Source organism: Heptranchias perlo, chromosome 5, assembly GCF_035084215.1.
Source record: "Heptranchias perlo isolate sHepPer1 chromosome 5, sHepPer1.hap1, whole genome shotgun sequence".
Lineage (NCBI taxonomy): Eukaryota > Metazoa > Chordata > Chondrichthyes > Hexanchiformes > Hexanchidae > Heptranchias > Heptranchias perlo.
In genome coordinates, this window is record NC_090329.1 from 125413765 (window position 1) to 125425561 (window position 11797).

The following is an 11797-nucleotide window of genomic DNA, read 5'->3' on the forward strand; positions in this document are numbered from 1 at the left end:
CTGAGACTATCGTGGATAGCACGTACAGTGAGGTGGTCACACCGCAGGTAAAGATTATGCAGGCAGAAAGGAAATGGGTGACCGCCAGGCAGAGTAAAAGGTAGAGCAGGAGTCCCCTGGGGCCATCTCCCTCTCAAACAGATATTCTGCTTTGGATACTGTTGGGGGAGATGGCTTATCAGGGGAAAGCAGCAAGAGCCAAGTTCGGGGCACCACGGGTGGCTCTGCTTCACAGGAGGGGAGGAAGAAGAGTGGCAGGGCTATAGTGATAGGGGATTCAATTGTAAGGGGAACAGATAGGTGTTTCTGTGGCCGCAAACGTGACTCCAGGATGGCATGTTGCCTCCCTGATGCTACGGTCAAGGATGTCACGGAGCGGCTGCAGGGAATTCTGGAGGGGGAGGGTGAACAGCCAGTAGTCATGGTCCATATTGGTACCAACGACATAGGTAAAAAAAGGATGAGGTTCTGCAAGATGAATTTAAGGAGTTAGGAGATAAATTAAAAAGCAGGACTTCAAAGGTAGTGATCTCAGGATTACTACCAGCGCCACGTGCTTGTGAGTATAGGAACAGGAGAATAGACCGGATGAATGCGTGGCTGCAGGGATGGTGTAGGAGGGAAGGATTTAGATTCCTGGGACATTGGGACCGGTTCTGGGGAAGGTGGGACCTGTACAAGCGGGACGGGTTACACCCGGGCAGGACCGGGACCAATGTCCTCGTGGGGGTGTTTGCTAGTGCTGTTGGGAAAGGTTTAAACTAGAGTTGGAGGGGGATGGGAACTTGACCGGGGAGTCAGAAGGGAGTAAAGTTGAGAGCAGCAAGAGAGGGGAAGACCCAGGGGAAATTTACAATACAAATAGTACAAACAGTTGTTCAAGAACAAGTGAAAGGGAAAAGCGTAGAGTGAGAATCCCTACGTGGTCAGTTTTCGGTAAAATATTAAGATGTCTACGTGGCAAAGAAGCAGAATGCAAAATGGTTAGAAAGGGTTAATTAGTTAGTAACTGAGATTGGTACAGGTGGCCTGGCCTCCTGCTGGGCCATATGTTTGCGTAGTCAGCAGGTTTGCATGGTCTTATCAATGTAGAGTCTTTGATGTGATTCAAGGACTGGTCTGAATCTCTCCATGTTTATGGCAGATCAATATAGGTAACGAGCTTAGCCAAAGTTGAAAGACATTCCAGGTTGGGAGATAAGGAACAGAAGGAACAGGGAAGAACATTCCAAGTTGGAAGGTGAGGAAGTATCCCCTTTGATGTCTAACAGCAGCATGATCAGCACATGGACGATTTATGATTGGCCGGAAATAATGTAACCTCGCATGGCAACCTATGCCCGGCTTATGATTGGTGTTGACCCTCGTTAAGTATGTTCCAACCCTATTGCTTTGTATAAAAACGTGTGGATTTCTGTATGTTTTTGTTCTTGCTCTGCCAGCATAGAGGGACTCTATCAGGAGTCCAAATCAATGCTGCAGATTAAGAACCCTGCTATTAAAGTTGTGCTGAACTTTAAAATGTATTCGACTTCAGTTATTACTGAACCAGACTGAGGGGAAAGAATCCGGATCGTCATTTGGTGGCAGCGGTGGGATCTTAACGGTCGTTCACCGAGAGTTCGCGGAGTAAGAGGCGGATTATCTCAGACACGGAGGAAGGAAATGGCGCCCCGATGTAAGTAGTCTTAATTTACTATGTCGGTTTTCCTCCAATCCGTCAGTCTGACGACGAATCGTCCAATCGCTAACACTCGTGTGGCGTCCTTACAAGATTCAGGTCAGTCTGGCGAATACACAGAAATAGCAGGAAGAGGTCAGTGGTCGAATATCACTGAGGGAATAACTTGTAAGCAGTAGGTCAGTGGTTAATATCACTGAGGGCAGTCAGGGTTTAAGTTCCTGATGATTGGATATAAACAGGAACTATTGATAAAACTTAGATGCCGCAAAAAGGCTCAGGAATTAATTTGGAAAAATAACAGAGGTACCACAGCCAAAGAACTAATTAATGAAACAGTAAATTGATAGCTTTCTCGTGGAGATATTTGTGTCCTTGCCTATAATGAACAATGAGAAAACTACACTCAATAGCCTGGCCACTACCCTGACATCGGGACCATTCAGGGGGAGATAAGCACTCTAGACACCCCTGATCTTTTTGATAAGATAACCTGAAAACCTAAGAATGGCTACAGTGGACATAAAAGATACAAATGTATGTTGCCATCATCTGAAACAGAGATCAGGATGAAGAACATGATTACAAAGGCCTATGGCCTGGTGAGCTATTGCAACCACTCTTTAAACAAACCAGTTGCTTTTACAGGACTGAATCCTACAGGACATATGATGTGTGCCATGGAAAATGTTCGGAAATACCATGAGGAAGAAGAGACTGGCCAGCAGAAAGTTAATATCCAAGAACACTAAGCTCATTCCTATGAGATGCTGCTAGTATGCGGAGATACATGAAGAAGATACATTGAAGAATGAGTCTCAGACAGGCTCAGTTACTTGACAACAGCACAACAGGAAAATGGTTAATGTGGTCCAGGCGAGTGAGAAATCCTTTTAAACAAGGCACTGACACATGGTCCATAGAGAAACCAACTAATTAATGAAACAGTCAGGAAACACTGGTATCAATCAAAAGGACTGAAATTAAAGTAAAGAGGGACACAGTAATTTGGATTTCCAAAATTCAGGGTTAGGTTCCCATCAGTTAACAATAAAATTGGGAGAAACAATACTTAGAAGATATCCGCACGATGGATACAAAATTACAAAATTATGAGGGGCCCAGATAAAGTAGACAGGAAGTACCTGTTTCCCCTAGCAGAGGGTTCAAGAACTAGAGGACGTAGATTTAAGCTGATTGGTTGGAACAAAATTAAAGGGATGTGTTACGAGACATGCTGTCACTGTGTGTCCACATAGTGTTGGACACAGCCCAGAAGCACAGTGTGGGTTTAACAATACCGGTACCAATCGGGATATTAACTGTACCATGGAGGCCCTAGAGGCGGATCTAAAACCCACTTAAGTGGCATATGCCGGAGAGGGCTAATACTGTGTTACAACTAATTTGAAAACGTTTAAATATGCCAATCTAACTTGTGATATTTTAAGTCCAGAATTCTACTCCATTTCTGAAGTCCTGGTTCGGATTGGACCTGAGGAACTGGTAGAGATACACCGGCATAACCTCACCACCTTACAAGTTTCTGAGAATGTCAGAAAGGACTTAAAAGAATATCAGGACACATTTGGGTATCTGACACCCCTGTTGCCTAAATACTTGAAAGCATTGCGAATTGAGATACGCCTCTCCCAGAAGGTTTATTATAACCTACAACAGGACAGTAACAACATTAAGCATGACATTGACCAAATTAAAGTCACCACCTGGTGAAATGACCTCTGGAATTTGGGACTGAATATGCAGATCCATCCTTGGATTAGATTAGTTTCATATGTATTAGTCGTAGTGCAGTTTGTTGTAATGTGCTTCTTGATTTTCATTGCATGTAATAAATGTAAGCAGAGGATGAAGGGTTTGGCAAAGATAGTAAAACAGAGCCTGGGTGAGAATGTCCCCATTGTCTCTGTGGTTTCAACTAAGAACACATCTTAATGGTACTGGGAGTAGCACCCGCTGGGGTAAGGTGCATGTAAAAGGGAAGACAATCATAGTTTGATAGGATTATCAGATGCTCTGCCTCTCTTCCACCCGGACTGGTGGCCAACACGAAGGGAACCTGGTTAAGATGAGGTACAGCATCTAACGGGATATTGTAGGGAGAATTTGGATTAAGGGATATAATGGGGAGGGCACCAATTCACAGGTGTAAAATGGTCTGAAAGGTACCATTCAGTCTAGTTAGGCTGGAAACAAAATATAAAGCACCATAGGATATTTGACTATGTTAGCCTTTTCAAATTAACATGAATAGGTTCAGCTGACCAAGGACATTCGCAGCTTACTTGAGAGATGTTTAGAAGGAGTCTGTTCCTGAGAACAGATAAGATACAAAGGCGTATTGATGAAACATGTCTGTGTTCTATTGGGACTTCTCTAGTTCAAGGGCTAGTCATATTCATTGTTATGATTCTTATAGTTTATTGCTTACTTAAATGTTGCTGCGCTGCAGAACCTGCAGAACCAGTGAGCACCGTAATAATTGGTTATCATGAAATGATAAAAGGGGGGAATGAGAATCCCTACGTGGTCAGTTTTCGGTAAAATATTAAGATGTCTACGTGGCAAAGAAGCAGAATGCAAAATGGTTAGAAAGGGTTAATTAGTTAGTAACTGAGATTGGTACAGGTGGCCTGGCCTCCTGCTGGGCCATATGTTTGCGTAGTCAGCAGGTTTGCATGGTCTTATCAATGTAGAGTCTTTGATGTGATTCAAGGACTGGTCTGAATCTCTCCATGTTTATGGCAGATCAATATAGGTAACGAGCTTGGCCAAAGTTGAAAGACATTCCAGGTTGGGAGATAAGGAACAGAAGGAACAGGGAAGAACATTCCAAGTTGGAAGGTGAGGAAGTATCCCCTTTGATGTCTAACAGCAGCATGATCAGCACATGGACGATTTATGATTGGCCGGAAATAATGTAACCTCGCATGGCAACCTATGCCCGGCTTATGATTGGTGTTGACCCTCGTTAAGTATGTTCCAACCCTATTGCTTTGTATAAAAACGTGTGGATTTCTGGATGTTTTTGTTCTTGCTCTGCCAGCATAGAGGGACTCTATCAGGAGTCCAAATCAATGCTGCAGACTAAGAACCCTGCTATTAAAGTTGTGCTGAACTTTAAAATGTATTCGACTTCAGTTATTACTGAACCAGACTGAGGGGAAAGAATCCGAATCGTCAAGAGCAGCGGAAAGAAAGTGTACTTTAGACACTACAGATAAAGTAAAAACTAGAAGGTGTAAGGCGATTAACCCAGCATCAAAGCTGAAGGTCAGGCTAGGGTGTGTGGCCCAACTAAGAGTTCTATATACAAATGAACGGAGTATAAGGAATAAATTAAATGAACTACAAGTTCAAATTCAAATTGGAGGGTATGACATGATAGCTATTACTGAAATATGGCTGCAGGATGGTCAGGATTGGGAACTAAATATACCGGGTTATAAGGTCTACAGGAGAGATAGGGAAAATGGAAGAGGAGGAGGAGTAGCCTTAATGATTAGAGATGAAATCACTTCAATGATAAAGGGGGATTTAATGAGAGGTAAGCAGCCAACAGAGACCTTATGGGTTGAATTGAGAAATAGGAAAGGATCTAAGACTATCGTGGGAGTTGTATATAGGACCCCTGGCAGCAGCTCTGAAGTGCAAGATTTTATAAATGCAGAGATTAGACAAGCGTGTAAGAGAGGCATAGTGGTCTTAATGGGGGACTTTAATCTTCACATAGATTGGGAAAAGCAGACAAGTAACTGTCAGAAAGGTAGCGAATTTCTTGGGTGTGTCCGGGATAGTTTTCCACAGCAGTATATCCGAGAGGCAACAAGGGGGCAAGCCTAGTAATGAGTAATGAACGAGATTTAGTTAACGGCTTAACTGTGCGTGAACATCTATCCAATAGTGATCATAACAAGATCGAGTTCAATGTAGTGTTTGAAAGGGAAAAAAGTGAATCAGCTGCTAAGATTCTAGACTTGGGTAAGGCCGACTTCAATGGGATGAGACAGAGACTGTCCACGGTAAACTGGGCAAATCTGTTAATGACTAAAACGACTGATGATCAGTGGGAAATGTTTAAAGAAACATTTAATGTGATAGAGAATCGGTTTATACCCCTGAGGGGCAAGAACTCCACTTGCCAAAAAAAACAGCCATGGACAACTAAAGAGATAAGGGACAGTATAAGACATAAGGAAAGGGCATACAAAAAGGCAAAAAATGGCACAGATCCTGGTGAATGGGAAAGATACAAAGATCAACAAAGGGTCACAAAACAGATAGTAAGAGCTACTAAAAGAGAGTATGAAAAGAAACTCGCAAGGGATATCAAAACCAATGCGAAGAACTTTTACAGTTATATTAGGAAAAAGAGGGTGGTCAGGAGCAGTGTTGGCCCCTTAAAAACTGAAAGTGGGGATATTGTCATCAACAATGAGGAAATGGCGGACATGTTGAATAATTACTTTGCGTCAGTATTTACAGTCGAAAAAGAGGATAGCATGCCCGAAATCCCAAGAAAACTTATATTGAATCGGGGACAGGGACTCGATAAAATTAATATAAGTAAAGCAACAGCAATGAAGAAAATAATAGCACTAAAGAGTGACAAATCCCCAGGACCAGATGGTTTCCATCCCAGGATTTTAAAGGAAGTAGGTGAGCAGATTGCAGATGCCCTAACTATAATCTTTCAAAGTTCTCTAGATTCAGGAACTGTCCCTCCAGATTGGAAAATTGCACGTGTCACTCCGCTTTTTAAGAAAGGAGAGAGAGGGAAACCGGGGAATTATGGACCAGTTAGCCAAACATCTGTTGTGGGGAAAATGCTGGAGTCTATAATTAAGGATAGGGTGACTGAACACCTCGAGAATTTTCAGTTAATCAGAGAGAGCCAGCATGGATTTGTGAAAGGTAGGTCGTGCCTGACAAACTTGATTGAATTTTTTGAAGAGGTGACTAAAGTACTGGTCAGGGGAACGTCAATGGATGTTATTTATATGGATTTCCAGAAGGATTTTGATAAGGTCCCACAAAAGAGACTGTCAGCTAAGATAGAAGCCCATGGAATCGAGGGAAAAGTACGGACTTGGTTAGGAAGTTGGCTGAGCAAAAGGTGACAGAGAGTAGGGATAATGGGTAGGTACTCACATTGGCAGGATGTGACTAGTGGAGTCCCGCAGGGATCTGTCTTGGGGCCTCAATATTCACAATATTTATTGACGACTTAGATGAAGGCATAGAAAGTCTCATATCTAAGTTTGCCGATGACACAAAGATTGGTGGCATTGTAAGCAGTGTAGATGAAAACATAAAATTACAAAGCGATATTGATAGATTAGTTGAATGGGCAAAACTGTGGCAAATGGAATTCAATGTAGACAAATGTGACGACATCCACTTTGGATCAAAAAAGGATAGAACAGGGTACTTTCTAAATGGTAAAAAGTTAAAAACAGTGGATGTCCAAAGGGACTTAGGGGTTCAGGTACATAGATCATTGAAGTGTCATGAACAGGTGCAGAAAATAATCAAGAAGGCAAATGGAATTTTGGCCTTTATATCTAGAGGACTGGAGTACACGGGGGCAGAAGTTTTGCTGCAGCTATACAAAACCCTGGTTAAACCGCACCTGGAGTACTGTGAGCAGTTGTGGGCACCGCACCTTCGGAAGGACATATTGGCCTTGGAGGGAGTGCAGCGTAGGTTTACGAGAATGGTACCTGGACTTCAAGAGTTGAGCTACGAGGAGAGATTACACAAATTGGGGTTGTATTCTCTCGAGTTTAGAAAGTTAAGGGGTGATCTGATCGAAGTTTATAAGATATTAAGGGGAACAGATAGGGTGGATAGAGAGAAACTATTTCCACTGGTTGGGGATTTTAGGAGTAGGGGGCACAGTCTAAAAATTAGAGCCAGACCTTTCAGGAGCGAGATTAGAAAACATTGCTCCACACAAAGGGTTGTAGAAGTTTGGAACTCTCTTCCGCAAACGGCAATTGATACTAGCTCAATTGCTAAATTTAAATGTGAGATATATAGCTTTTTGGCAACCAAAGGTGTTAAGGGATATGGACCAAAGGCAGGTATATGGAGTTAGATCACAGATCAGCCATGATCTTATCAAATGGCAGAGCAGGCACGAGGGGCTGAATGGCCTACTCCTGTTCCTATGTTCCAATGTTCCCCTTTCAGGCAGTGAGTTCCAGACACCCACCAAATTTCTCCTCCTCTCCCCTCTAATCCTTCTACCAATTACTTTTAACCTATGACCCCTGGTCGCTGGTCGCTCTGCTAAGGGAAATAGGTCCTCTCTATCCACTCTATCTAGTCCCGCCATAATTTTATATACCTCAATTAAATCTCCCCTCAGCCTCCTTTGTTCCAAAGAAAACAACCCAGCCTGTCCAATTTTTTCTCATAGCTAAAATTCTCCAGCCCTGCCAACGTCCTCATAAATCTCCTCTGTACGCTCTCGAGTGCAATCACATCTTTCCTATAATGTGGTGACCAGAACTGTACGCAGTACTCAAGCTGTGGTCTAACCAATGTTTTATACAGTTCGAGCATAACCTCCCTGCTTTTATATTCTATGCCTCGGCTAATAAAGGAAAGTATCCTGCATGCCTTTTTAACCACCTTATCTACCTGTCCTGCTACATTCAGGGATCTGTGGACATGCACTCCAAGATCCTTTTGTTCCTCCACACCTCTCAGTATCCTCCCATTTATTGTGTACTCCCTTGTCTTGTTTGCCCACCCTAAATGAATTATCTCAAACTTCTCTGGATTGAATTCCATTTGCCACTTCTCTGCCCACCTGACCAGTCCACTGATATCTTCCCGCAGTCTACAGCTTTCCTCCTCACTATCAACCACACGGTCAATTTTTGTATCATCTGCAAACTTCTTGATCAAGCCCCCCACAATCAAGTCCACAAAACCCAGGACCTCTACCACCTAGAGGGACAAGGGCAGCAGGCACATGGGAACAACACCACCTGCACATTTCCCTCCAAGTCACACACCATCCCGACTTAGAAATATATTGCCGTTCCTTCATTGTCGCTGGGTCAAAATCCTGGAACTCCCTACCTAACAGAACCTTCACCAAATGGACTGCAGCAGCTCAAGAAGGCAGCTCACCACCACCTTCTCAAGGGCAATTAGGGATGGGCAATAAATGCTGGCCTCGCCAGCGACGCCCACATCCCATGAATGAATTTTTTAAAATCCCATCCGGACCGAGTGACTTATCTACTTTAAGTACAGCTATCCTTTCTAGTACCTTTTCTTTCTCAATTTTTAGCCCATCCAGTATCTTAACGATATCTTCCTTTATCGAGACTCTGGCAACATCTTCTTCCTTGGTAAAGACAGATGCAAAGTACTCATTTAATACCTCAGCCATGCCCACTGCCTCCATGAGCAGATCTCCTTTACGGTCCCTGATCGGCCCCACCCCTCCTCTTACTACTCATTTACTGTTTACATGCCTGTAGAAGACTTTTGGATTCCCTTTTATGATGGTCGCTAGTCATCTCATACTCTCTCTTTGCCCCTCTTATTTCCTTTTTCACTTCCCCTCTGAACTTTCTATAGTCTGCCTGGTTCTCACTTGTTTTATCAACCTGATATCTGTCATTTGCCGCTTTTTTCCACTTCATCTTATTCTCTATCTCTTTTGTCATCCAGGGAGCTCTGGCTTTAGTTGCCCTACTTTTCTCCCTCGTTGGAATCTACCTTGTCTGTACCCAAATCATCTCCTCTTTAAAGGCTGCCCACTGTTTAATTAGAGTATTGCCTGCCAATCTATGATTCCAATTTACCCGGGCCAGATCTGTTCTCACCCCACTAAAATTGGCCCTCCTCCAATTGAGTATTTTTACTTTAGAGTGGTCAGAGTCCTTTTCTAGTACCTCTTCTTTATCAATTTTAGCCCATCCAGTATCTCAAATATATCTTCCTTTACTGAGATTTTGGCAGCATCTTCTTCCTTGGTAAAGACAGATGGAAAGTGCTCCTTTAGTACCTCAGCCATCCCCTCTGTCTCCATGAGTAGATCTCTCTTCAGGTCCCTAATTGGCCCCACCCCTCCCCTTACTACCCGTTTACTGTTTACATGCCTGTCGAAGTCTTTGAATTCCCTTTTATGTTGGCCGCCAGTCTATTCTCATAATCTCACTTTGCCCCTCTTATTTCCTTTTTCAATTCTCCTCTGAACTTTCCATATTCTGCCTCGTTCTCACTTGTTATCAATCTGTCATATGCCCTTTTTTTTTGTTTCATCTTACTCCCTATCTCGTTTGTCATCCAGGGAACTCTGGCTTTAGTTGCCCTCCCTTTCTGCCTTGTGAAAATGTGCCTCGACTGTACCTGAACCATCTCCTCTTTAAAGGCCGCCCACTGTTCAATTCGAGTTTTGCCTGCCAATCTTTGATTCCAATTTACCCGGGCCAGATCAGTTCTCATCCTATTGAAATTGGCCCTCCTCCAATTGAGTATTTTTACTTTAGAATGTTCAGAGTCCTTTTCCATAGCTATTCTAATACTCCCCCCGTGTTGCTGCTCCAACCTGTTCAGATGATTCCTTCCTTATCCTTTTAACAGATTCGTCAAGCTGGAGGCAGTAATATGTCTGACAATTAACTTCATTTATTATTGTTTCAAAATATTCATCTTAAAACTTCATACAGAATAGTACACATTTAGCCTTCGAAAACCTTTGTGTAAGGAACTCCTAGCGGGAAATTGCGAGTGTGTCTTTTCCAAGCCTGTTCACACGACATGGTCTTGAACGGAGTCTAAAAGTTCCTATTGAGTGAAACATTGTATCTCTGTTGATACCATTTTCTTTCATTGTCTGACTTCCTGCTGGATTCAAACCCTATTGGGTGTTTTATGACCCTTAGATCATTGAACATATTGCTGGACAGTTATGGGGGGGTCTCATGTCCTGTCACACCATACGGTCACTTCCTATCTTCACACTTCCCGAACCATAGCTTTCTTATACAAGCCTTTGATCTCTTATCCCTTTCAATCTCCACTGTAAAATGAACCCATTGCCTTATTTATACTGCTTCCTGTGAAGAAGAATTTCCTTCTTTTAAACTCCCCCCGCTGTGATGAAAAACCTGTTTTTCAAAAGCCTGTGTTCAGCCCAACAACCCTTTGAGCTCCATATTATAGAATTACTGCCAACGAGCTGATTTATTTAATAATCTATTTGTGCCTACCCTTACAGTACAATGTCTACGGCCCTGTAATTCATCCTCTCCAATGTGAGCAGCGTCATTGTGATCAAAAGATAGAATTTGCGAGCAGACAGTTGAAAGCAAATCTGTCTACTAACCTGTTCTGTCATTGTTCTGTGTTAGAATCATGTAAAAACATGTCTCTATTCTTACATTCCCCACCTCCTTTTTGTGGCATCGCAAAATTATTTTATGGTCAGAGCGAATATTTCCATCGTATTCTCTCTTAATCTTAACTTATTTCAGAATTTTTAAAATCAAGCAAGCCATCACTGTGAGGACACGACTGGAAGTAACTCACCCTTTTTGAACTGAAACTGACCCTGATACCACTGCTCTCTTTAATGATGTTGTCCTTGTGGTTGGTCCATGTCGGGGGTGGGGGGTTGTGGGAGAGGTTCCAAATTCAGAGGGGCCGCACCCGGAGTGACAGTTTCCCAGGCAGGTTTTGAGGAGCCGTGAGGAACTCCTGCTCCTCCCAGTCTGACAAAAAATAGAGTAAAAGTTAACTGCGGGCTCCTCTTCGGCTGTAACTCCAGCTGACACTGAGTGGAGTGTACGAGGTGCACTCTATACCCAGGACTGTCCGAAAATGGCAATCGGGGTCCTGTGTACCTTATAGGATCCTGATTGGCATTTTCAATGGTGTGACTGTGTGAATGAGGTGGGCTCTCTGGGCACCCAGCGTTAGGGTGGGAGAAGTTCGCAGTGCCCACAATGACTGTGGGAATTGGGAGAAAAGTCATTCCCCACCATTTTCAGGGCAATACTACCCCGTTTCCACAAGGCAGAAGGTCTTAAAATGTCCCCCAATATATTGAAGAGATACTGTATTAAA